Raw genomic sequence first — 24,459 nt, 5'->3', positions numbered from 1 at the left:
AAAAGAGTACAAGTGATACACTGTTATGAAAAAATACACAGAATGAAGGAAGTATGAAGCTGCAGAGCACTGATTCTCCAGGGAAATGACCTGCCTGACCATATTTTGGCTCATTTGTCTATGGTGGCTCTAAGCTGCTGAGTTGCCGCATTTAGGTAAACTAATGTGAGAGCATGTCACTGCTGGTCTGGATTCCTAGTAGGAATCAGATTTCAACCTCTGAAATATCATATTAGGAATCAGAAGAGATTTGGGGTTGTTTTTTTTTTGTTTATTTCTAGAGAACTAATTCTCATAAGCTATAAGCACATGTTTTCAATTATGTAAAAGAAATAAAGCCTAATTTCTTCTTTATTTATGATTATAAGACCTAACCAGGACATGAAAAGGAAAAAAATAGAGAGAAAGCTATACCATAAAGGCCAACATAAAAGAATTCTAGATAACACTCTGATAGTTAATATGTTAATAAAGCCAAATCACACTGTAAAACTGCAATTCAGACTGACCACTTTTAAAGAAGGATGTGTCAGCTGATAATTTCCTCCAGCATCCTCCATATTACAGGCTAAATAACGTTGACTTGTTAACTGACTCTTGATTTTGAATTTGTGCTTTGGAAAATACGAGTCAACTATTGTCTGCATTTCTGCGTCAAGATTATAATTCTGTTTTGATCTCCTCTTCAAAAAGTTTCCAGTCTTTGATTTCCAAGGATGGAGAATTCAATATACCTCTAGATTAATTACTCCAGTTATTAAGCTATCCTTTGTCTCAAATAGGCATTGTGAGCTTAGTAAAAAAGTCAAAAGTCTTCAACTTCCTTCCATTGTGTACAGCTTCTGTGACACAGATGAGCAGTCTGCTTTCAGAAGTCTTTTTACTTTGACAGTATTTGTTGACCTTATCCAAATCATATCCCTTCCAAGACTAAATCCCCCAGTTTTCAAGGCACCATCATATGGTGATGTCATCTGAGAGCCTGGGAAGCTTCTGCAAATTACCTTCTATGAAAAAATATTTTCAACCAAAAGAGGAAGTGTAAGATGTGAATTGTACTCCATACCTAGGTTTTAATAGTGGCATCAAGTTTACACATGCAAAAACCCCCAAAAACAACAATAAAAAAGAAATTGTCCAAAACAATGGGATGTTTAATTTTAAATTCAATATTTACATATCAGAATTTTCTTGTTTATTACCAGGGCTTAATAAACCTGCTTAGAGAAGCTCTAAATAATATGTTTGAAGGCTCAGTGCCCACATTTATGCTTAACTTTGAAATTTTGCCAAAAGTTAAGATGAAATTATTTAAAAATATATTTAAAAGAACTTGTCATGAGGGTATAATTGCACGTCAGTAAAGACCCTAACTTTACTAACTTGCTGCTGCTTTTGAATTTGTGCTTTGAAGTATCTGAGACAATTGTCCACGTAAAGCATTAAAACATGAATTCAGATCAATTCATATGCATGATAGATTTAAAATACTTAGCAATATATAAGATAATGAATAAAAAATTCAGTTTTACTATCTTGCCACTGTGATAATTTGATGCATTAGGCGCAGCTCATTCTTGTTTGAAAACATTAGATATTATAATAATTTTTGAGATTGTATAATGCAAGAGGCAAGAGTTTGAGAAAAATACACATTGGCTGATAATAGCTTAAAGAGCACATTTTTTCCCCTTATTTCCTCCCCCCTCCTTAAAGAGGATTAATCTTACTTTGTCTGGTGCTTAGCGGACAAAGACAATAATGTGTATAAAATTAAATGGGAATTACTTTAGAATTTTAGATGAAAAATTGCTTTGGGAATAAACTGATAAAAATAAGGTCAGCTGTCTGCATTGAACAGCAATACAAGCAAATCCAGCACAAATAAGCAATAACCTCAGCAAGACAAATATCATTTTACAAAATTACTACTTTTCTAAATTTGCAGGGTGAATACTTTATAAAAAGAAGATTTGGGATTTGTACATGGATTAAAAAATTTTTATAAATCACCAACTTAATAAGGATTTGGATCACCAGCAATATACAGACAGTCAAAGAACTGAGTGTAGGAGATGAACATGATAATAACAAATGAAAACTTGTTTAAAATTTGGGATCTTGGCAAGTGGTAGGTAATTAATGCTCCAAAGAGAAATATGTTGCAAGTCAACAGATATAACTATTTTCATTCAGGAGATAAGAGAAGTAACACAGGAGACAGACTGGCTCCACCCAACTCTCCTGAGAGCCATTTGTTTTTTTGGAACCTATGGTACCTTAGCAATCCCTGACTGCTTCCCAACTCCCACTTCTAGAAATCTTTCCTCATTTTCTAGCCTCCATGTAGCTCAATTCAGTAAAAGTCTACAGCTTCCCAGCCTGTCCTCATAAATAAGTTTATTCTCTTTGCCTTTACAGTGATATTTTTCACATTTGGGGACCACAGCAACTTCCTATGCATTTTCTTTTCCTGAACTGAAAATCTGTGATTTCTCTCATCTTTCCTCACTTCATCACTTTGTGTATCCTTGTCCTCTTCTGGACTATCCTCATTATGTAACTACTATATAAGGATAGCTTGAATAAGGGAAAAAAGTATTATGCCTTTTTCTGTTTTAATGACATAATAAATGCTTTTCTTCAAAGAATGTTGAGGTGGGAACAAGACAAATTTGAATGTGAAACATATCTGAGCACTTTTAGAGAGTAATGCCTGTTCTAGGATTTTCCCAAGCAAGTTTAAATTTTTCAGAGAAAATGCCACTCCCCCTTCAGTGCTCACTCCAAATTATTCAGCATCTACAGAATTTATTGAAATCCTTCAATTGATTTTGAGGGGCTTTAGAACACTTTCTTCACCTCCCCAACCAGTTGCTGATGGCTGTTGTGAGTAATTAGGGAAGAAGTGCTAATGGAATTCTTCTATTTCTATAGTTCTTCCATTCCAAGTAAAGGCATGAGGTTTTTTTGTGCTTGCATAACATGAAGACTATTTGAAATATATTGGTGATTTATACAAAGCCCTCTTCCCATTGAAATCACCTCAAACTGCACTATTTTTCACATCTACATTATCCTTTTATATACTATACTCACTGCAAAACTGTGAGAAAACTCTTTGACCTGGATCTACATACAGAGTAATGTATCTTTCTAAACAACATAGTGATATGTTACACAGTTGTCCAACACTAGTTCATACCTGACTGTGCATGATAATTAGAGGTCTGATACAGGGTGTGAAATAAGGAAATACAAAAGCTCCAAATATTGCATTACTATTTTACTGGGAGAAATTTCCCAGAGACATTTTTCCTTCTATAACTAGAAATGTCCTATTTTCACTTGGGAAAATTTTTAACAGCCCTTTCCAGCTTCTAGGGGCATTAGTGGCAGTTTTTCTCCTGGCTTCTGTGGGACCTGGATATTCATTTCACTGTTAATCCCCATGAACACATCCAGCATACATCCTACGTATCTCAGGTAAGCCCTTTAGCTCTTAGAAATGCGACTCTAATCCAAATTTTGGGCCTGACAAGGGGATCATAGGAGTCACAGTAAAAGTAATTACTGGGGGATCCAATTCTTTGTTCATGAAGGAAGTGTCAGACAGCTGGTAATCTGCGTTTGACTTGTCTTGATGGAAGAAAATGCAGCCTCACATAGCAGCTGGAATGAGCATCCTGTTGCTCGTGTATTCTGCCAGTAGACACACAGGCTCCCAGCCACAGATGATCACAACAGGATAAAAGCAAATCTTTCTTATCTCACCTCAATCATCATGGGTTTGATACTCACTTTTGATTTTTTTCCCCCCCAAGTCAGAGCTAGTCATTCCCATGGCACTGATAGTAAAAGGAATAATTGATTGTGGTAATTTTTAAAAACCTTTTGTCTTTTGTAAACCATGCCAACATAGTAGAGAGATCAACAAAATATCAACCGTCTGCACAGGGAAGCTCCTTACCTCTGCTACACACTGAGACATCAACTGAACAGTGACCAAAGATGCACATGCACATTGAATATTGCAATCATCACAAGAACAAAAAGAAAAGTCTGCGGGTCAGGGTAATCAATGTGATAGTCAAGTTGACCAGGAGAGATATTTTCTGATCTGAAACAAATTATTTAAAATTAATGAAAACTAATATTCCTCTTCTTTCTGTATTTTGTAGCCAAGAAGGACATATTCAGATTTTGAAAATTTCAAGTTCAAGAAAATACATGGTTCTGCCACAGTGCTTCCCAAACCATGGATTTGTAAGTGTTTAAGCCTTGATATTATTGGTATTTGCAAAAAGAGGGAAGCAACATATTATGGTTGTGTAGGAAGGGAAACTGGGGTCTGCAGTTACACAGTGTTGGGCATGAGGTCTTTGGGATTTCCTTACACTTTGCTCTGCCATGTTTTATTCTGGGGTCCCTCAAATTCCATTCACTTTGCTGGTTTTACTACACAAGAATGTTCATTTCAGCTGAAATATAACAGTGTGAAAAAAATTATCACCTTGGCTCACAAATAAGCAGACACAGAAATCTAGAATATTTTTGTAGTGAAGTTAGAGAGTTAGTCAGCTATACAGAGACTAAAAAAAATAAAATCAAAACAAAACAATCAAAATTTAAAAACCAACCACCTTCTTATTTATATCCTCTGACTAAATGCTATTTTTGCAGGTGGATGGTTACCCAGATATACAAAAAGCAACAATTTCTCCAAAGTGTAATACAGTCAAAATAATGGGAGAGAGCCCAGGATAACAGTCACAAAACCCACTTAATTCTCTTATACAGCATTTTCCCTCTCTGAAGCACAAACAAGACATACATCTTTTCATTTTTCAGAGCCACAAATCAAATGAAAGAAAAAGGATTAAAAAACAACTGTGTACCTAGAAGCATATATATCTGCAGTCCCAGCTATACTGGCTTGGGAACTATGGAGAACTGAGACTATTGTCATAGCAAAGAAAAATCTTCAGATACACTGGGATTAGTCCAACACTAAGTGAATGAGAAGTGGGAATGGATGAGGGAAAGCTTTAAATAAAACCAATAACAAGCTAGATTTGTGTCTGTGGAGGCATCTCTCTGGTTCCTGTGCTAAATGCTGACTCCAGTCAAGTGTGAGAGCAGACTCTGGATAAGAGGACACATGGACAGTCACAGAGATCTCTAGGGATAAATAGATGAAGGCTGTGAAGGGTTTTGGAGGTGTCACAAAATGTTGTGTGGCTCATAGGAAGAGGCAGCACTGATAAGACACGCTGATGGCTTGCTTAGTGGGTTTATAGTCTGCATAAGTTGACATATTGCTATTTTTCCTACTTGAAGGAGATTACATTAAAAGTTTAGTATATTTGTTTATGTATATTCATACCTTACAAAGTGATTCAGACTGCACCACGTCACTGGAGCCCCATATTTGTTATTAAGTTAGTGTGGCAGAGATGGTGCTGTAGAACAGCATTTTTTTGAGCTTAACACTGTAATGATTACACTGATTGGATATAACAGCCCACAAATCTGAAGTCTGAGAGCATCAAATTACCCAGCATTGCTTTCTTTAATGCAGATCTGGACTGGAGTGACTCTGCTGTTAGACTTTAAAGGGTACTGCATGCTGGTAGAGCTCAAGTTCTTCTGAGACCTCTTGAAATTTACTCCAAATGTCAGATGTAAATCTGCTATACAATAAAGCCTTGAAGTTAGAAAGCTGAAAAAGTAAAAAGGTTTGGAGACATTGCAAGGGCTTTTTCTCTTTTTCTACGTAAATCAATACTCTGAATTCAACCTCTTTTAGAGAGATATAAATGCAATGGATTACCTAAAGGTGTTTCTTCTTGACAGATCTTCAATTTTAAAAGTCACAAAGTTGAAAACACTTTTAGTAATGGAAAATAAGATTTTGTTTTAATATCTCCAATTTATATGGATGTGATGCATTTTTTTGCTATACTTCAAGAAAGACTGAAATTTCCTCTGCACTCACAGAACTTTATTATATTATTTGATTGGAGATTAACTTCTGAGTAAAAATATTTTTAAACCACATCTCTCTGTTCTTAGAAATATTTTTAATTAAAAATAAGATATCTGAAAACACTGAAATCTGAATGTATTGGACAAATGTTTTCAGTAAAAAATAGTTCTCTGTCCATGGAGATATTTTGACAGAAAAATGTTTAATCACAGCTTTATGATCACTGTCTTTAGTCTTTAGTATTTCTTTCCCAGATGCCTTTGTTTCTTTATCTCTTTGTATTTCTGACATATTTTGAGACTCATAGGATTAAAAGACTTTTAATGCAATTTGGATACCTTGAAGAGAGCAGTATCCAGCAACAATCTCAGTTCTGCCTGGTTTATGAAGTCCTGTTTCCCACCTCATGCACACCCTTCAAACAATTTGAGATGAGAAAATTTAGCCTCTCCTTCCCTTTACTTTCCCCCTTCCAACACTCGCCGCCCTGAGGGTTCCTGCTGGAACAGGAGTCATCTGAACATCATTGCAAGTGAGAGAAAACCTTGATGAACATGGAATAATTTACACTGAGCAGGAATGGCCAGCCAAGACCTATCAGATTTGTCAGAAGTTTAGGTAAGAATTACAAAAAGCTTGGCAGGTTTCTGGCCACTTGTGCAGCTACCTGCCTATGATAACTTTCTTTCTACCACATGATCTTCATTCCCTCTCCAAAGAGCAGTTTGCTGCACTCAGCCAACTTTTTTAGGCTGAAAAGGTTGAAGAGGTGAAAAAATATACTTGACATGCTGGCAGGGAGCAAGCTGGAAACAAATAATTATTTTGCCTTTCAGGGTGGAATTTTTCTTGGGACTCCTGTACGAAAAATACATATTTTTAAAAGTGTTACTCAAATTTCAGATGTTTTTTCCTCTGTTCTCACTGCCAACATATTCTAACATTTTGATGCATTTTTATTTCTAAGCTTTTCTATAACTCTATGAAATTAGGTTGAACTTTGATCATGTGAGAGGAACAGCTGTAGAGTCACCACTCTGAATTTAACTGCATTTAAAAAATGTGTCAGAAATATGGTACTTATGAGCATATTTTGGGACATATTTCCCAAACAAATAACCATAGATGTGTCTCCTTTTATCTTTATTTTTTTCTTATCAGATTATTTATTTTGCTTACCTTGCTGTTTACTACCAGGGCACCATGCAGCAGTTACCCAGCTGTGCAACACGGGGAGGAGGGCAGAATGCAGCCTTTCTGAAACAAACCAATCCCAAGAATGCAGCAGAACCTCTGTTGCAAGTGGCAAACAGAAAGAAGAGCAAAGCCTTAAAGCCAGTGGAGGCCATGGGTTCTTCCAACATGTAAAGTCCTCCTTCTACTCAGAATCTCTTCAGTGCCTCACCTTTTGAATTAGTTTGCAAATAGCATTTGATTTCAGTCTTATTTCTGTTTGTTCACACTTGTAATAGTCTTAAGAAACCTTTCAGGGGATTGATAAATAAAGTCTCCAGTTTAGAGCTGAAATTTCCATACATATTAAATGTTTTTTTCCTGCCTCTTAGTAGCTAAATGCAGAAGTCAAGATATGTGGCCTTTTATTACCATATGCAGCCTAAATTTTCTATGTTTATTTATATCCTGTAGTTCTGGAGAAGACTGATATAACAACCTGAACCTCCCAAGCTTTTTTGATCCAGTTGTATGAGCTATAAATCATAAAGCTTGTACTGAAGATTGACTGCTTGTCAAGGGCAGAGACACAGAAAACAAATAACAAAAGCAAACCAAAACAAACTTAAATGTATAGAAGGAGTTTTGAAGTCTAAAATTATGTGCTTTTTTGTTTAGAAACACAAAGATGGGCTCATCAGAACAAAAGAGAGCTGCAACAAGGATTTCTAGCAACTGAGATCAGAAGTCCAAATACAAAAAAGCAAATCTTCTTCGCTACAGCCTAATTGTTTCCTGGTGCTTCTATGTGGTTAGTTCACAAAGTGACTAATTTTTAAGGTTCTTTCAAGTTAAACACAATCAGTCAATAGAAAGAGTATATATGAGAAAAAGTAGAAGAAATAACCACATGCAAATGGAATAAGAATGGTTAATTGATACTAATTTTTTGGAGTGTTTTTTTTTCAATTAGCAATCATTTTTATTTTTTAAATAAACTGAACTACTTATCTGAACTAAACTGAACTAAACTGAACTTACTTATTGAATAATGGGATTTTTTTTCCCCAAACAAAGAGAACAGCATAGCATTTCTGGCTTTCAGAATATTTGATGTTTTCAGCTCAACAACATTAAACCAGTTAACATTTCTGCCTTTGTTTTCCTTTTCTTGCTCTTTTATTGTTTTTCAAGTAGATTTCATTCCTTGTGATTTTGGAGAAATGACAGAAAATGTGACATAAATACAAATTGAAGACTGAAATGATAAAAAAGAATCTATAAAAATCAAACTAAATTTTTATTTCTCTTAAAAGAACCCTCACATTTCTCTGATTTCTCATAATCTCTCGGGATCTAAAATATTTTACAACATTTTTGTGTAGACACTACAGCTGCTTCTTATTAGATTTTTTCTAAGAAGCCTTAATATATGTAGTGACACACAGCTGAAACCCAGTATAATAGAATATCAATAGCATGAATAATACTTAATTTAACTGAGATTTTAGTCAGTAGCAGAGCTGCAGTGCCAGGGAATGGGAAAAACCTTCTATTTCCACGTGTCTGTGCTAAATAAAGCTCCCTGCTCACCTAGCAGGCATCTGAGAGATTTCTGCCAGTGGTAGGAGAATATGCAGGAGGTTTCTGATATAAAACAACATGTCTGAATTGCCAATGCCAAAAAAAAACTCCTTTTTGCCCCTCACAGTAATGATTACTCCTGGGTCAGATGCGAGGGTTGTAAGCAAGACCTAACACCAGAGATTTTTAGGTTTAGAGGCATTTTCAGTGACGTCTCTTCACCTGCATGATGAGAAATTGAGATGTTGAAATCTACCTCTCTCTGGTCTTCTGAAAGTGAGTATTTTAATTCAGAATCTCCCTACTTAATCATAACCAACTTCTTTCTCATTTTTTAATGTTTACTTTTAAACTGTGGATTTTTTTGTGTTTTTCAAGCATTATTTTCTACAACAGAGAAAAAGTGACTTAATGCATAAAATCCTAGACCTTATTAAGATTCCAAAGCAGGATTAGAGAGTACTTGAGTGATACACTGACACACATTTCCCTCTGATACCTGTCAGATATATAAAGATTACTGGGGATTTCCCACCCACTCCCCTTAACAGGCCCTTAAGAACCTGGATTTATTGTGACATGCTTCTATCATCTTTTCTCCTTAATGCTCTGTGATTCAACTCTTCTAGTTCTTCTGTGCAAAACCCTAATGGTTTAGCCCTTGAAGTTGCTGAGCTCATTGCATACTGCCAAAGAAAGGTGAGCTGGGAAGGATTTCAGCCTCATCAATATGTGAAATGCTGGATGGCAAAATATTCTTTTAAAACCCATGCTTAATGTAATCACAAATTTACTCAAAATCACTTGAAACTAATTTAAGTGAGAGATGTCGCAAGCTGAAATGTCATTTGTCACAAGTTAATGCCGTGCTATTTCTGGAGAAAACAAATTTAGTAAATAGCCTGATTAAAAAGGATTTGTGAGAATGTAAATAAATGAAGTTCAAAGAAATCAGCGATGCATTTTATATACAGTGAGATTTCTCTAGGGCAGGACGAAAAAGTACCAGCCACGTGGAGAGCAACACCAGAACAGATATTCTGTGTTTGCAGCCCTGTTTCCAAGCTGTCTACCAGGCCAAGAGATTGCAGAGAATCATCCTAACAACCTCTAGACATGAATCTCACTGTGTTTGGTGCCAGAAAACGCCCATTATTTTCAGCCTGTTCAAAGGAAGTTCTCTTCAACCAAAGAAAGAGTATGAGGCTCACCTGAACAGACTAATTTGTTCTCTAGGTCTGCTCTTTGCAGAACAAATCTACACTTCAGATATCTGTAGAACTGGCCAGAAAATCTCATGGGAACCATGTTAGCAAAATCCCAAGTGGAAAGAGCCAGCAAGGGAGTTCCAGAGGCTGCCTTTCCTCACAGCTAAATAAAGCAAAATTAAGTTTTCTCAGGGGGATGGACTACATCTGAGAACTAAGTTGTTTGAGGATAAATAATTTTTTGAATATTCTTCCTTTCACAAAATCTTTTTTTTTTAATAGAAACACCCACTTTCACTGAACAATTTTTGTTTCCTAAGATTCCTGTGAAGAAAAAGGATGAAAAATAATCAGGGCTATGTCAACAAAAACCTAATTCTCATTTTCCTATGCTCCTCTAAAGTGAAAAAAAAAAAAATCATATAGTTTTAACTGCAAGTTGTAATCCTTTTATTCCTGTTGTGAAGAACCCAAGTTGCTTGTGGCTGTGGTAAAAATTCCACTCAAAGGGACTATCAAGTGCTTACACTAGCAAATAGCAAAATTCCACCAACACTAGCTGGTACAAACTGGCAAAGTCATTATGGTAGCAATGGAATTGGCAAGTTTAAATTATTTCTATGAAAGTTTCTTTGTGGATCTGCAGGGGGAAGATATCTGCCTACATCACTTCCCACAGAACAGATTTCAGTGAATTCCCAATAGTGTCTTTGATAAATTTCACCTTTAATTTTTGCTTATCTCTGGGGAGGATAGAGTTCCTCAAATGTATCCATTATTCAAATTTCCACACTGATTTTTCTTTTGTTTCAGATATTAAGCCTATGGATTATTATGAGACATTTGAGCTATGCTATCATTTTGTTCCATGGGTCAGGGGAATCACATGGTGCTGTTTCCACTCTCCTTCTTAAAATCCTGTTTCCACCCCTACATTCACAGCTCTGAATTCTCTTTTTGTGATTTTTTTATGCTAGCAAAACTTGAGAGGTGTGGTGTTACTAGAAGGTGAGGTGTTACTACAAAGGTGAAATTCCTGTTGGTAGTAACAGGGTGAAGTCCTTAAGTACTTAAGGCATATTTTGTCTCTAGAAGGAAAAGATACATGGTCCTTTTCTTCAAGGATTTAGAATCCTGGGTCATATTTTGTCCTATGCTGACCTTGGGTCATGCAGAACCATAGCCTAGGTATTTACAATCACATCTGCAACAATCAGCAGAGAGATATTTTGACTCAAATGATGAATGTGTATGGATTTTTCTTCATCTAGCTTTGTTCTACCTGTGACAATCAGTAAGTTCCCAAGTATCCAATCATCACAAGATAAAATTCTCAGGCCACAGCAACAGTGATGCTAATAATTGCTTCCATTTAGTAGGCATTCAGCTCCATCTTGGAGCAGAAGGAGATGCTGCAACTCTCCTTATCCTGCCATTGGGTGAAATCTGGTTTTGTTGCTGCTTCTGCCATAGAAAGAGGAAAACAGGAAGAGAATGAGTAGAAGGGAGTTGGTATCTGCCTTCCTTCACTGGAAAGGTATCAAGGGCTATTACATTAGGTGAGTGTTGGATAGAGACTCGATCTTCAGTGCAGGCCAAAAGCTACACTGTTATGTATAAATAGTACCAATAACAACAATAATAATAATAATAGAAAAAAAATCCACTAGATTATAAAAATCCACAAAAATTGCTGTCACAGGAATCTGGAGGCAGAAAGCTATACCAACAGCATCAAAATAAATAAAATATATTGTGACAAACAGGTCCGCACAGACCTGAAGGGAATAGACAAGGATGTGCTACCTCTCACTGCTAATTCCATGACTGCAGATGCAGGGAAGCATGACAAGAACCATCCCTAGAGGCTCATCAGAGCCATCCAGACTCACACAGTCACCCTGACCCCTTTGGTGACAGTCCCAGGCAAGAGAGACCCTTGGTCCAACTCAGCAGTCCACTGTTTATGCTATCACCAGGACTGGGGCTTTTCCCAGTCCCTTGGAATCTTCCACTGAGAAGCTTCCTGGTCTGAAAGCAGTTTGTCAGGTGTGCAGAGGGATTTCCTGGTGCATGGAGCCGGCTGTGAGCTGCAGGGGCAGTCCTGGGCACGGTGTGTGGCACAGCAGCTGCCCCTGAGCACAGGGGGTGAAACACAAGGAGCTGCTATGTGTTTGCAGCCAGGAGCCTCTGTGCTCTGGCACTGGCTGCAGGATTGCTCACTGCATTCCCACCCCTGCTCACCTCAGATTCATCAGGACCTGCAGCTGACATCCAGGGAGGCTGCACTGAATAGGAAAGCTCTTTGCTTCTTTCTATTTCCTTGCAAAAATCTCTGTCCATGTGGCCTTGCCTAGGGTGCCCACCTATAGCTTGCACACTCTGCCCAGCCTCCCCCAGTCAGCTTTGCAAGCAGATTTCTAAAGAATCCCATGGGAACTTGATGGAGCTCTGGGTGTAAGAGCTCACTTGGGAATGGATGTGAGAATTATGGAGTCGGCACAGACTGCCTCTCTCAGTTCCACAGCTCTTATCAAACAGATTTGGCAAATCTAATTACTGATACTGCTACTAATAGCAGGCTGACTCTTGGTAGTTTTTGGATGTGTTTCCTCAGCAACTGAAAATTGCAGAAACATTTATTTAATGAATAAACTGGGGATTAGCCTAGGAAAAGAAAAAAAAAAGAAAAAAAAAAGAAAAAAAGTTCTGTACATTTTCCAGGAGAGATTTAAATAAGTTTCTGAAGATATATTCATAAACCTTCTAAGTCACATCACCCAATTCTCACAAATTCATGTGGGCTTAAACTTTTACTCAGAATGCCATTATAAGCAAATATTTCAGACTTAATGTAGAGAGCAATTATTTTGGAAAAAAAAGATCCACTATGCTGATTCCTGGTTCCTTACAATTCAAACAAGAGAAACAAAGCCTTGAAGTCAGAGAATTGAATGCAAAGAGCTTGGATGTTGAATCTCAGTGCTCAGTAAATATCATCCCTAAAGAAGCGATGTAGAGCAAGTGAATCATCCTTCCTTTCCATTTTCCCTCAAACTTCATGCTTCAATGTCCCTAATTATTTTCATACTGAATAACTTTGAGAAAACGTCGATCAGTTCAACAGAAGTCCACAAATAGAAGGGAAAATAAAGTCTCATTTTCAAAAAAACAGTGTTACACATTGAACCCAAGCTCTGCAAGACAGCTAATACCAAATGCAGCAGAGAGAATTCAGGCTTCTGTGGAACAATAGGGAAATAGGGGTAAAACTATATTTAACTATATTTATATTCACAGCCTCCTACAACATGGGAGAAATAATCACTTATGATCAGGAGAGTAGGCACAGATATCATAGCCTCTTGTTATCCTGCTCCAGGTAAGATAAATAGCAGGCACTGAACACAGCTTGGGTAGGCATAATTTCAGTGCTGCAGACAATGAACTACAACCTAATCTTAAATACACTCCTGCAAGCCCTGGCCCCACTGCTGGGCTGGGGAGCAGGTGCCCAATGGATTTGCAACAGCTTTCTGTTGGAAAAGGGTCCCTACACAGCACACACAGCTCCCACCCTACTCCATTAGCCCATGATTAAGTGTAAATGGCTATAACTGCACCATAAATTTACTATATCAAATTTTCTAAATTCTCTGTGGTTAGGCATGAGTGGGATTCTATTAATATTTTAAATCACACAGGAAAGCATAAAACAGACTTAAACACACTGTCTTTAAAACTGAGGGCTCTTGGCATAGAAGGATCATTTTTGCAAGGTGTAGCAGTCTCTTCATGACTCATTTTCTTGTATACAGTGTTTTTATATGAAAGTATCCTGGAGCTTAAAAACAGCAAAATATTTCCCATCATGTTCCCTTCTCTTTTTGCCCAGCAGCTGTTCAATGGAAAATATCACCAGTAAACAAGAAAACATGAATAGGGGAACATCTTCAATAGCTCAGACCAAAGCCTAGTAGCCAGTCTCTGGAGATGACTAAAAGGACATGACTAGTGAAGAACAGAAAACTAGACCACTCATGTTCCTTAACCTCCAGCCATTTTCAGCTCAGGAATCTTCTGGAAACAATTTATATTGAACCTTACTGAAAGAAAAACTCTCTAACTCTAGAAACCAATAGAAATTATGGGTAGAATGAAAACTAACAAAGCTAATGAAATTCAAAGCTTTCAGAAATATCTCCATTTCATCAGACGTGGGCTGTCACAGTGATGCCCATAAATAAGTTTCCCAAGGTCTTCACTGAAAAATCCACTGACCAAAAGGAAAACCTTGGAGTGTGACAGCTCCAAAATAAAAAAAAAAACAACCCCGAAAACAAAAACCCAAACCAAAAACCAAAGCCAAAGCCAAAGCCAAAGCCAAACAAGCTACTCTTAAACTTCTAATATATGAGTTCAAATGGGTTCTAACATATGAGTTCAATGGGTTCAAATGAGTTCAAACTCCACTCTACCTAGTGGAGCCATGAATCTAAGGGCAGCCAAAAAACTTACTCCTTCCCCTGTGAATATTCATACATAAAATAAATGCCTTTGCTGCCTGGGAGCAGTACTCTGTCCCCATGCTCTTGCAAGATTAGCAAGAAAACTAATTCTGTTTAATTTCTGCAGCTGCTGCTCTGTCTTGGGGAAGGGGTTCTGCTTGCTGTCGAGGCTGCAGCTAGAAAGTCTTTATCTCTAAGAGATACTTTTATTATTTTTATTTTTATTTTTTCTTTAAATGTCAGCACACTTGCCAAAAAGCATTACTGTTGCAGAAAAACTCATCTTTAATATCTGCATCTTATTCCTAAAACAGTTTAGCTTTTTATTGCCACTGTTTATAGAAAGCCTACAGTAATATAAATGGCATTCATAAAAGTTGCCAGGTTTTTAGCAGCATGCTGTGCCTTCACAGCAGTTACAACAATTCTGCTGCCACAAAATAGTATCCAATTGCAGTATCTACTGGCAGAACCACAAATTGTTCTCTTAGGTTGGACATCGCTGGAATAAGATCACATTTGCTAACACCTTTTTTGTTGTTGTTTTCTGTTTTTTGGCAGGATAAAATGTTTCTTTTGCCACATAAAAAGGAAGGATCAGGGAGTTATTTGGGTTTGTGCCCTGTTAAGAGAATTATTTTTTTCTTCTTATGATATGAGGCTTAATTATCCTTCCCTGCTTGATGCTTGTATTAGAATTTCAGCTTCTCACAACAGTATTTCTCCATGGAAGGTCTGTAGTGTGTCTAGAGAAATCTGAACTTCTCTCATTACATGATGCCAAGATTTTGGACAGAAGTACTTGCTCTCAAGCACTCTAAGGGGCTGCCTCTAAATCAGGATTAAGCCTGTTTTCTCTGTCAGACAAACCATATCCAAAGCAGCTGTGCTGCAAAAGTCAGGTGAGAGAGGAACACTGGTAAAGCCCTGTCCCAGGAGCAAATGCACAGACTAGAAATGAACATCAGCTTTGACCTGGAGAATGCCCTTTACTGTGCATGATATGAAACTACAGCCAAACATCCAAAAACTGGAGCACTTCCCTTTGCCAATGCTTAATAAAGATGACCTCCCTGGCCTGTCTCATGCCCAGCGCTCATTTGTTTCTAAGCAGTATGTTGTGGTCTCTCATGTGTAATCAGTGGATATCATAACTGATTCCATGACACAAAGACAATCCCTGCTCCGTTTTCTCTGAGTCTTATCACAAAGCTTTTGCAAACTTTCTGTCAGAGCTACAGTGTTTGTGCATTTCTGACCTCTCTCCCTCTTTCAGGAAAAAGCAGCACTCCTAAAGCTCACCAAAGCACAGCTGTGATCCATGCAAGCAGACAGAGATGTCCCACTGGAGCACAGCATTGCAAGCTGAACTGAGCCTTCCTGTTAGGACCGAGATTAGGGTTTGCTGGGAAAAGATCTCAGTACCTTAAAAAGGACGTGAGTCTTTCCCTGATTCACACTCTGTTTATGATGGCCTGCCTGGCATCTGGCTGCAGTGCAGAATTTCAAATTTGTTTTTCCCTCCAGGGAGTCAGAGTACTAATCTACAGTAACACAGGCTGCAGGAATCTAATCATTGTACCATGACCCTAAATGATCTTGTTATGCATTCAGCTTCTGCCCAGTCTATCTTGTGGATTGACAAAAGTTTCTGCAGTCTGGAGATAAGGAATGTGGTCTCATCCATTTATTCTTACTTTACTAGCCTGGAGACAGCAATATATTCCAGTCATTCAGATGAGACACTTGCTGATGAGCACGTGGGAATAAATGGGAAACAGTGAATTATGTGCACAGCCACAATGTGGCTTTAGTGAAGAGTAAAGCACACCTCCAGAGATGTGTTGCTGACAGAATCAAAAAGGTGAAGATGGGAGCATCAAGCTTCTTGGGACATTTGGAGTTAAATAACAAAAGGCAGTACCATCACTCTCAGGGAGATTTCCAATCAGGTCTGAAAAGTGTCCTAAAAGCAGAAGATGGTTTACCCATGATTTTCCTTCTTTTGTTCCATGGTAGTTTCTACTCATAGGCTTGGAGGGTACAAGGGAGTTGTGGGGAAAAAAGAAGCTGCTTGCCCTGACATCATCACCTTCCCTAAAATGATGGCTCCACAGAGAGTAGCAACATGTTTCCACACATGTTTTCTCTTCACTGGCCTCTCTCTCCCAGGCTGGGGTAGTCTATTCTGCTGTAGCTTTTATGGACTCAACACTGTGAGAAGCCTAGAGGAGGCAACAATCTGCCTTCATCTCTTTGCTTACTTAGCACTTCTTCATATGTTCAGTTCAAGTGATCGTACTGAAGTATCAGGATATATATGGACTTGCTGCATAAAACTCAGCAAGGAATGAGGGGATGGTCTAGAAATTAAACATGGCAAATGCCTGGGAAATCAGTTTACTTCCCTAATTTTGGGAGGAATTAACATATTGCTCTCTGTAGCCCTAGGAGGCCAGACGTGTGAACCAACCACCTGTGCAACAGAACAGCTCCATGCTCAGCTCATAGAAGTGATGGCAAGTGGTATCACTTATTTAATGGTTGTGTGTCTCTAAAATATCATAGCAAGTCTTTCCCTATCAGCACAGCAACGCTCCTCACAGGTCCATTTAGGTAATTTCCAAAGTCACAAAGATGAACAGTTTTCCTTTGGACTTCACAGTACATTTTCATGTTGCTTCCCCAAGGACTCCTCACTGCACTCTCTGCCTTTTCCACTCTGTGATGTTTTCAGGGAAGCAAATCATCTGCCCTGCCCCATATATCCCTCCCATCCTTATCCTATTTGCCACAGATACACCAGGATATAGAAAAAAATAAGAAGTAGGTGAAGCAGTCTGCAGCTTCACCAAGGTACTCCAGGTAATCTAACATATCTTCTGGAGACAAGCCTGACATAGCATGAACTGAGTTACTTTGATTCTAGGTTGGTGTACTGCCAGTGAAATAATTATCATTTAAAGGTTAATTAAAGAATCTGCCTTTGCAGGTTGTGAGGAAGGCACTTAACAGCAGGAACTGAGCTCAGGAGTTGCCGGTTTGTGTGCATAATACATAATGTTACAGGCACTAAAATGCATACGTCTTCCAGACTCACTTTGATCTCACCTGCAGCAGAGTAAATGCCATCCATCCCTGGATTCAGTGGAGCTGTTCTGAATTTACATGGTATGCAGTACTGTAGGGCCAGGAAATAAAAATGCTTTGAAGAGATACATTTCATCCTGTCTTTTTATGTGCAGCCCTACACACAGCCTGCTCCTGACATACAAAGAGTTACACATTTAAGGCTTGCCAAACTTACCAATTACTCAGCACTGAAAAATGCATTTTTTGGTGATGTTCACAGGTGAATTGAGTCCCCCAGTCACTGACCTCAACCTGGTCAATGACTGGGGGACTGAAATATAACTCTCACAGCAATGATGTTTACCCAGCTGCTGCTGCAAGGAGTAAAGCTTGCTCCCCAGCCTTCAATGCCATGGTGAAGCTGTACTTCCTGCCCACAGAGCTTCATTTTATTCCCCCACTGACACACGTTAGTGGTGCTGCAGCTCTTTGGAATGCCTCTCTACACTACACCAAGAAGGACAACATTTTTCAAAGGATTTTTTGCTTTGCCTACAAAACCTCAAGTCCCAAGTCCATGTCGGGCCCAAAGCTTCACTCCATCTTCATTATATAGATACAACTTATGCATTTCGTCCCTTTTGTTTTGACCTGTTCTACTGGAACAATCAAATATCCATGATGATCATGGTTATTTTAGCTCACCTATTTTACTCACTACCGAGAGTAATTTATGTTGCTGCCTCGGTGTTTTGTTTTTCTTAAAAGCTATTGGTTTGATGAAAGAGATATAATGATGACAGTGGCATCCATCATTTCTTCCTTATTTACATCAAGATTAAAGTAACATCATGTGCATGTATTTCACACTAAGAGCACTGAACGAGTTACCAAAAATTCAGAATATGACAAACCTGACAAGGGTGGGGAGAGAAATTCAATGAACAATTTGTAATAAGGCCTTGCCTGAGTAGTTTGTACCCATCTCCCCACTTAAAATGCTTTTCATAAGCATGCTCCTGCATGTTTTTCTACCAGCTCTCCCCAGTGCACCTCTTGTGTTGGCACACACACTCCGAGTGTCATTCAGGGTTTTTGGCAACCTGCTCTGAACAGAAGATGGGAGCTGATGTGCAGGTGCAGAATTTTGCATCAGATGCCAGTGTCACCCCTCCCACTGATGGCAGATTTCAAATAGGAAATAAGTCACTGAAAAGGCTGCAAAACAGGGCAACACCAGCAATCTTGACATGCAGCCTGTGTGTGAAAAGGAGAAGGGGGAGCTGGCAAGAAAGCAGAGCTGCTAAGGGATAAGGGAAATAATGTCGATTAAGGGAACATCAAATTAGATAAAGGGAATCCCAAGAGTCAATATGAAATAAGGAAGAAAGGAGAAAAAGCAGCAGGCAAGGACAGTCCCCAAGTGAAATGGAAATGCAGAGACAACTTTTATGAGGGCTGCATCTCTAGGGCAGCCACTCTGGGCTTTTCTCTGCTGAACTTCCACGCTGTGTCCTTCAGATGGGCTTTCTTTGCACACACTCCATTTGATCTCCAGCATGCTGAAGGCAAGAACTTTTAAAAGAAATGTTGTTGCCAATTTGGAAACAAACAAGTGACTCTAATGAGCTACCTGAGATATGTTTTCACAAAGTCAAACCTCAAAAGGTTTTATTTATGTGATGAAGAACAGACAGAACAGATGCGAAACAGGAAAAACCATAAACGACAACAGCAAAACAACTCCAATATAGATGGAATCACATATTAAAAAAATATGTGGTATAATTAGATATATATTTTTAAAAACAGGACAGCCTGTACCTTTCTGATAAATAGCTACTGTCTGTTGGGAAAGACTTTCCTGTAACAACTACCTAACAGCTATCCTTATTCTTATTTTCCTACTGGGAAGCAGCATCAAGGATGTGATGCCCTTATATTTAGCAAACATTTAACCAATACATGTTTAATCATTTAAGAAAAAGCACCATAAATAAAATGCTTTGTGTATGAGAATCATCAGGGAGTAATTAGAACTCTTAATGCCTACAGAATAAATATGACATCCTCCTGTTTCAGAATCACTCTCTAATTCTCCCACAGAGCAGAAATACAGAGGAAGCAATTAAGCAGGCAAAAAAATAAAAAAGAAAGAAAATAATTGAAAAAGGTACATTGAGGGGAAACACTTCTGAAGTTCAAACCACACATTTCATTGTACTTTGGGACTCTGACATCCCCTAGTGAGCAATAGACCTTTTAACATAATTGATCTTATTTCAGTTAAAGTATTCTACTTGGACATCTTTTGACAATAAACAGATTCAGTCTGTGTTTGTCAGAGTTATCTCAGCTGGTCTAGGAAAACTTACAGCGTGTTCATATGGGTTTAGTTGTTTATTGCAATGAGAGTCTTGGTGTGCAAACAAATGGGTGCTCACCAGAAGTCACTGAAGAAAACAGTGACTACAAAGCAGAGATAAGTTTTGCCTGGGACATAAATATGGAGAAAAAGGAGTCATTCCAGTTTCATTCACCATGGCCAGGAATGTAATTTCTTGCCTCTTGTTGATTTTTAAAGAGAAATTTTACAAAATCAGATGGACTTTTCAGTGAAAACAAAACCAACCACATTTTATCTGCAAAAGGGACACCAAAGTGTGTGGGTAATTTCCCCAAATTGTTCTCTCTTATTTTGTAAAATGTAAGTAGAAAGCTCAGTTTCATAAACAGCATTAGTTTTAAAAGTCTTTGTCAACGTTCCCCCAGGATTTGTTAAAATCATTTTGGACTGGAAAGAGAGACTATTCTTGCACAGGTTACAGGATCAAATGCCCTTCTCACACAGATCCAGTGCATTTCAGTTCTCCTTGCCAGTGTGACAAAGTAATATTTCACAAGCAACATATCCTGCACATCACTACAACAGACCATGAGGGAGTTATGCAAACAGATTATGGGCTGTTACCATGCATTTCTTTCTTTACTAATAATTCGAGAATGAATGCTTTGAAGTTATAGATAGAGCATCAAAATGTATCACAGAAAAACTTTAACAATTTTCAGTTCCACACATTATATTTTTACAATATTTACATTAAAATATAAACATAAAAGACTGTCTGAGTGCAAATATATTCCTTTTATAGATGAAAGTGAATGGGCAAACTCATTACTTTTCTTTAAAAATGGATAATACCAGTTGCTTCTAAAGGGATCCACAGTATAATCCTTTTCAAGAATTAAGTACAAAATCCTGAAAATTACTTCATCTCAGCTCAAGCTAGAAGAAACAAAGGTGTCCCACACCCACAAACAGCCATATGGTTCCGAAAACAAATCAGGGTATTTCTTCTTTTATGAAGAAAATGGGATACATTTGATCTCCACAACTACACATGGGATTAGTTAATAAAAAAAGGGATGCAGAGAACCAGTGATGAGGAGTCTTCTACCTGCTGTAACCATGGACAAATCACTCATCTCTCTGTGTCTTAGCTCCTCAGTGGCACAAGACTGCTGCGAGGTTAAAGCTCTTAAAAACCTGAACTCCTGCTTGTTTGCTGGACCATATATCTATATTCTTCCAGAGCTTTTAGCAAAACCCTTAGCATTGTTTTGGGGATGTGCAGGGGAGACTACTACATAGACATCTGGACTTTTCAAATAATTTCTCTCCTGCAGACTGATAAGGTTTGTTTGATCCTCCCATTCTGCCTGGTCTTTATATTGATGAAATCAAAAGGAGTTTCAAAGGAAAAAAGAGAAAACAAATAGAATAAAGTCTTGCCAATCATCCTCCCTACTTTGTAGGAATCTAATTTGTGGCTAAACCTGATGAAATCCACACTAAAGAAAATACAAAATGATACCATCTTCTTTTATCTGTGTTGAGATAAAATGTGGTCTCTGTATCAGGGAGGTTATTTTCTTTGAGTAATCCCTTCACATGGATTCAGCAGACTCAGTGATCCAGTGTTTGCATTTTGCCCTCTCTGAGCAAACAGAGACTGAGCCAAGCTAATGTGCAGTGCTCTGTACTGATGCAAATTTACAGATCAGGTTTAAGAATGAGAGGTTCATTAGAAGGGTTCATTAACTAATTACCACTGTGCTTTAATATAATGTAATGCAGAAAATTGAAAGGATCCATCTGGATTGTTTAATGTAATAATTAACATTCCAGAAGTAACAAACTTCACTTTATTCATAGATAATTTAAATTTAGGAGAAGCTGCAAACACCACTCGAGACAGAAATAAAAAATAGTCCTGTAAAGAAGAGCAAAAGAAAATACAAAGAGATTCAGCTCAAGAAATAATTTCACACACTGGTAACACACAGAGGAAACTTATGCACCACGTGAACAGATAGAAGGAAGGAACAATAGGAGTATTCAGCATCAGGGGGGGTGACCATCCAGTTGAATCCATAACCCTATATCTTTACACTTTTTGGGTTCAGGGAAACCTCACTGTGCAGAGCATTGTACAAATGCTGTCCACGAAAACCAGAGTCTTCCTATTAACCACCTGTGCCACTCCCCTATGCCTTCTGCCTTTCTTTGCTCCTCTGCTGTTTACTTCTTTTCTCTATTTCATCCTTATAACCTCATGCCCAGCACTGCTGTGTCTGCTGAGAACAGCTTGGCAACAAGACAGCTTATAAAACTGCAGACCCAGCTGGTGACCCAGTAAAACATTTGGTATCTGGGAATCTGTATAAACTTTAAGTCAATAAACTACAATAATAAGAGAAATCAGGTTATAACACACACTCACACACAAAAATACTGTACAGTTTTCTGTTTTCCTTTTCCTTTTACACGAAAGAATTGTGATATAAAGGCATTTGGGGGAGGAATGTGAACATTTGCAATAGTATTTTCAGTGTGCTTGCCCCATTTTGAACTCCAAAGCTGCTATTGTGAATAGTTTTGAACATCTCAATCCTGCATTCCAACCACACTCCTTTCCCTTTCTGAAAGGACATAGAAGAAGGAAATTAATTTGACAGGTTGGCAATTTGACCCCAGCTCCATCCCTCCATCTCTGTTCTGACATGCTGCTTTAACAGCTAAAGCATTCTTGGGCATCTTGGTGGTCAAGGGATCCAGGAACCAGAACCAATTGTCCAGCCCTGTTTCCTCAGAAAATGTTACCAATACTGCCTGTGCATGTGCTTCTCTGACCTCTTTTTTTGGCATTGATCAACAAGATTTGACAGCAGGACTTCTGACATGAAAATAAACAGTAAGCAGTTAAAGGAAAAAGACTGTGTAATTATCTCACAAGAAAAATAAACAGAACCACAAAAAAATCCCAACCCCTCAAAAGCACACTGTGAATTCAAACGTTATTAGTTGATAGTTGGAAGGGAAAACAGATGTTTCAAATAGCCCATGTGCTGAAAAAGATTTAATTAGAGCTCAAGACTTACTTGGGACTCCAAAAATTGTACACCAGAATGAGACCCATGAAAACCTGCCTTTATTATTTCTGCCCCTTGCTTGGCATACTTGGCAGTTTTGAGATGTGCACTGAGTTAGAGCTTGTTTGTGCTCATCAGCTCTGCTGGGGTAGCACAAAGTCACTGTTCAAGCTTCATCAGTTGAGAAGCTCATTACTTCTCATTACAAATAGATACAAAACATTTTGTCTCACACATTTGCGAGAAAAATCAAAACAAAACAAAACAAAGCAAAGCAAAGCAAAACCAATCCCTAAGCAGTTGTTTTTAAGAATATGTCTTAATTTTTTTTTATATGTGTTCTGAAATGTGGAGAAGTATGTAGCTCAGATCCTATAGATTTTGCTTGCAAGAGTAGGAGTCTTAGCACTTAGTTAATTTAGAAGTCTTTACATATTATTGCTACAGCTATTTATTACACTGAAGCCTTCAGATCTTCTTCAGGCATTAATTTTTCAGTAACCCCTCACTGATCAAGCAGAATATTTTCCTAATCAGCACGTGGAGTTCTCTGGGCTATACCTTTATTTCTCGGACTTGTGAGGCAAGCTGTACTCTGCTGAGGAAATTTCTCTCATCTTCTCTTTGCCAGTGAGGATGATATGTTCAATACCAAAGGAAAAAAAGTTGACACAGGAGAGGATTCATCACATCTCCAGCTTCAGGGACCGCTGATTAGGACATTTACAATTTCACTAGCTAGGCTGATAATTCTTCCCCACTCTGAAATCACAGGGATTTTCTCAAAGATAACTCAATATCTAAATACGTTTAGTGACATATTTCTTGGTTCAAAAATGACACAGAAAAGGTAATAATATTCCAGGTTTACAAAAAAGAAAAAAAAAAAAAGGAAAAGGAAAAATAATACCAGGTACATCTTTTTGACATATGAACTGTGATTTTCTTGTCCCTTTACAGCTTGAATTTTCAGTATCCATCCAACAAATGATTTCCCAAATGGAAATTTTACGAATGGTGTAATTCTGAAAACACAGCCATAAATATTTTTTTTTCTTTAGAAAGATATCAGAGTTCAGGCACAATGTCACTTCCATTTATTTCATTTTGATAGGTAACTGATTACACCACCATCCTTCCAAATTAAATATCTCAATATACTTTCAGAGGGAAAGCTCTTTCCAGTCAGAAAAAAAGCTTTGCATGCCATCATTGACACCTCTAGGTGGAAAGAATGAAAGATAATCATATCTTATTAATCAGCTGTACTTTGTCACTGCAAATAGGCTAGGGTTCAGCACAGGGTTATTTTGCTTCTTTGTTTTGTGTATGTTTGGGAGCAGAGGTGGTGTTTGTTCTTTTTTCTTTCTTTTTTTCTTTTTTTTTCATGTTAATGAGCAAGAAAATACAAATCCTTATTGCATTCTGAGTAGTGCTTAGTGAGAGACATAAAAAGAGAAAACATCTTTTAGCAAGAAGATTACAATGTAGA

The sequence above is a fragment of the Lichenostomus cassidix genome, chromosome 7 (assembly GCF_008360975.1).
Source record: "Lichenostomus cassidix isolate B80296 chromosome 7, HeHo_3.0, whole genome shotgun sequence".
In the NCBI taxonomy this organism is placed as follows: Eukaryota; Metazoa; Chordata; class Aves; order Passeriformes; family Meliphagidae; genus Lichenostomus; species Lichenostomus cassidix.
Note: the sequence above shows the minus strand (reverse complement) of the source record.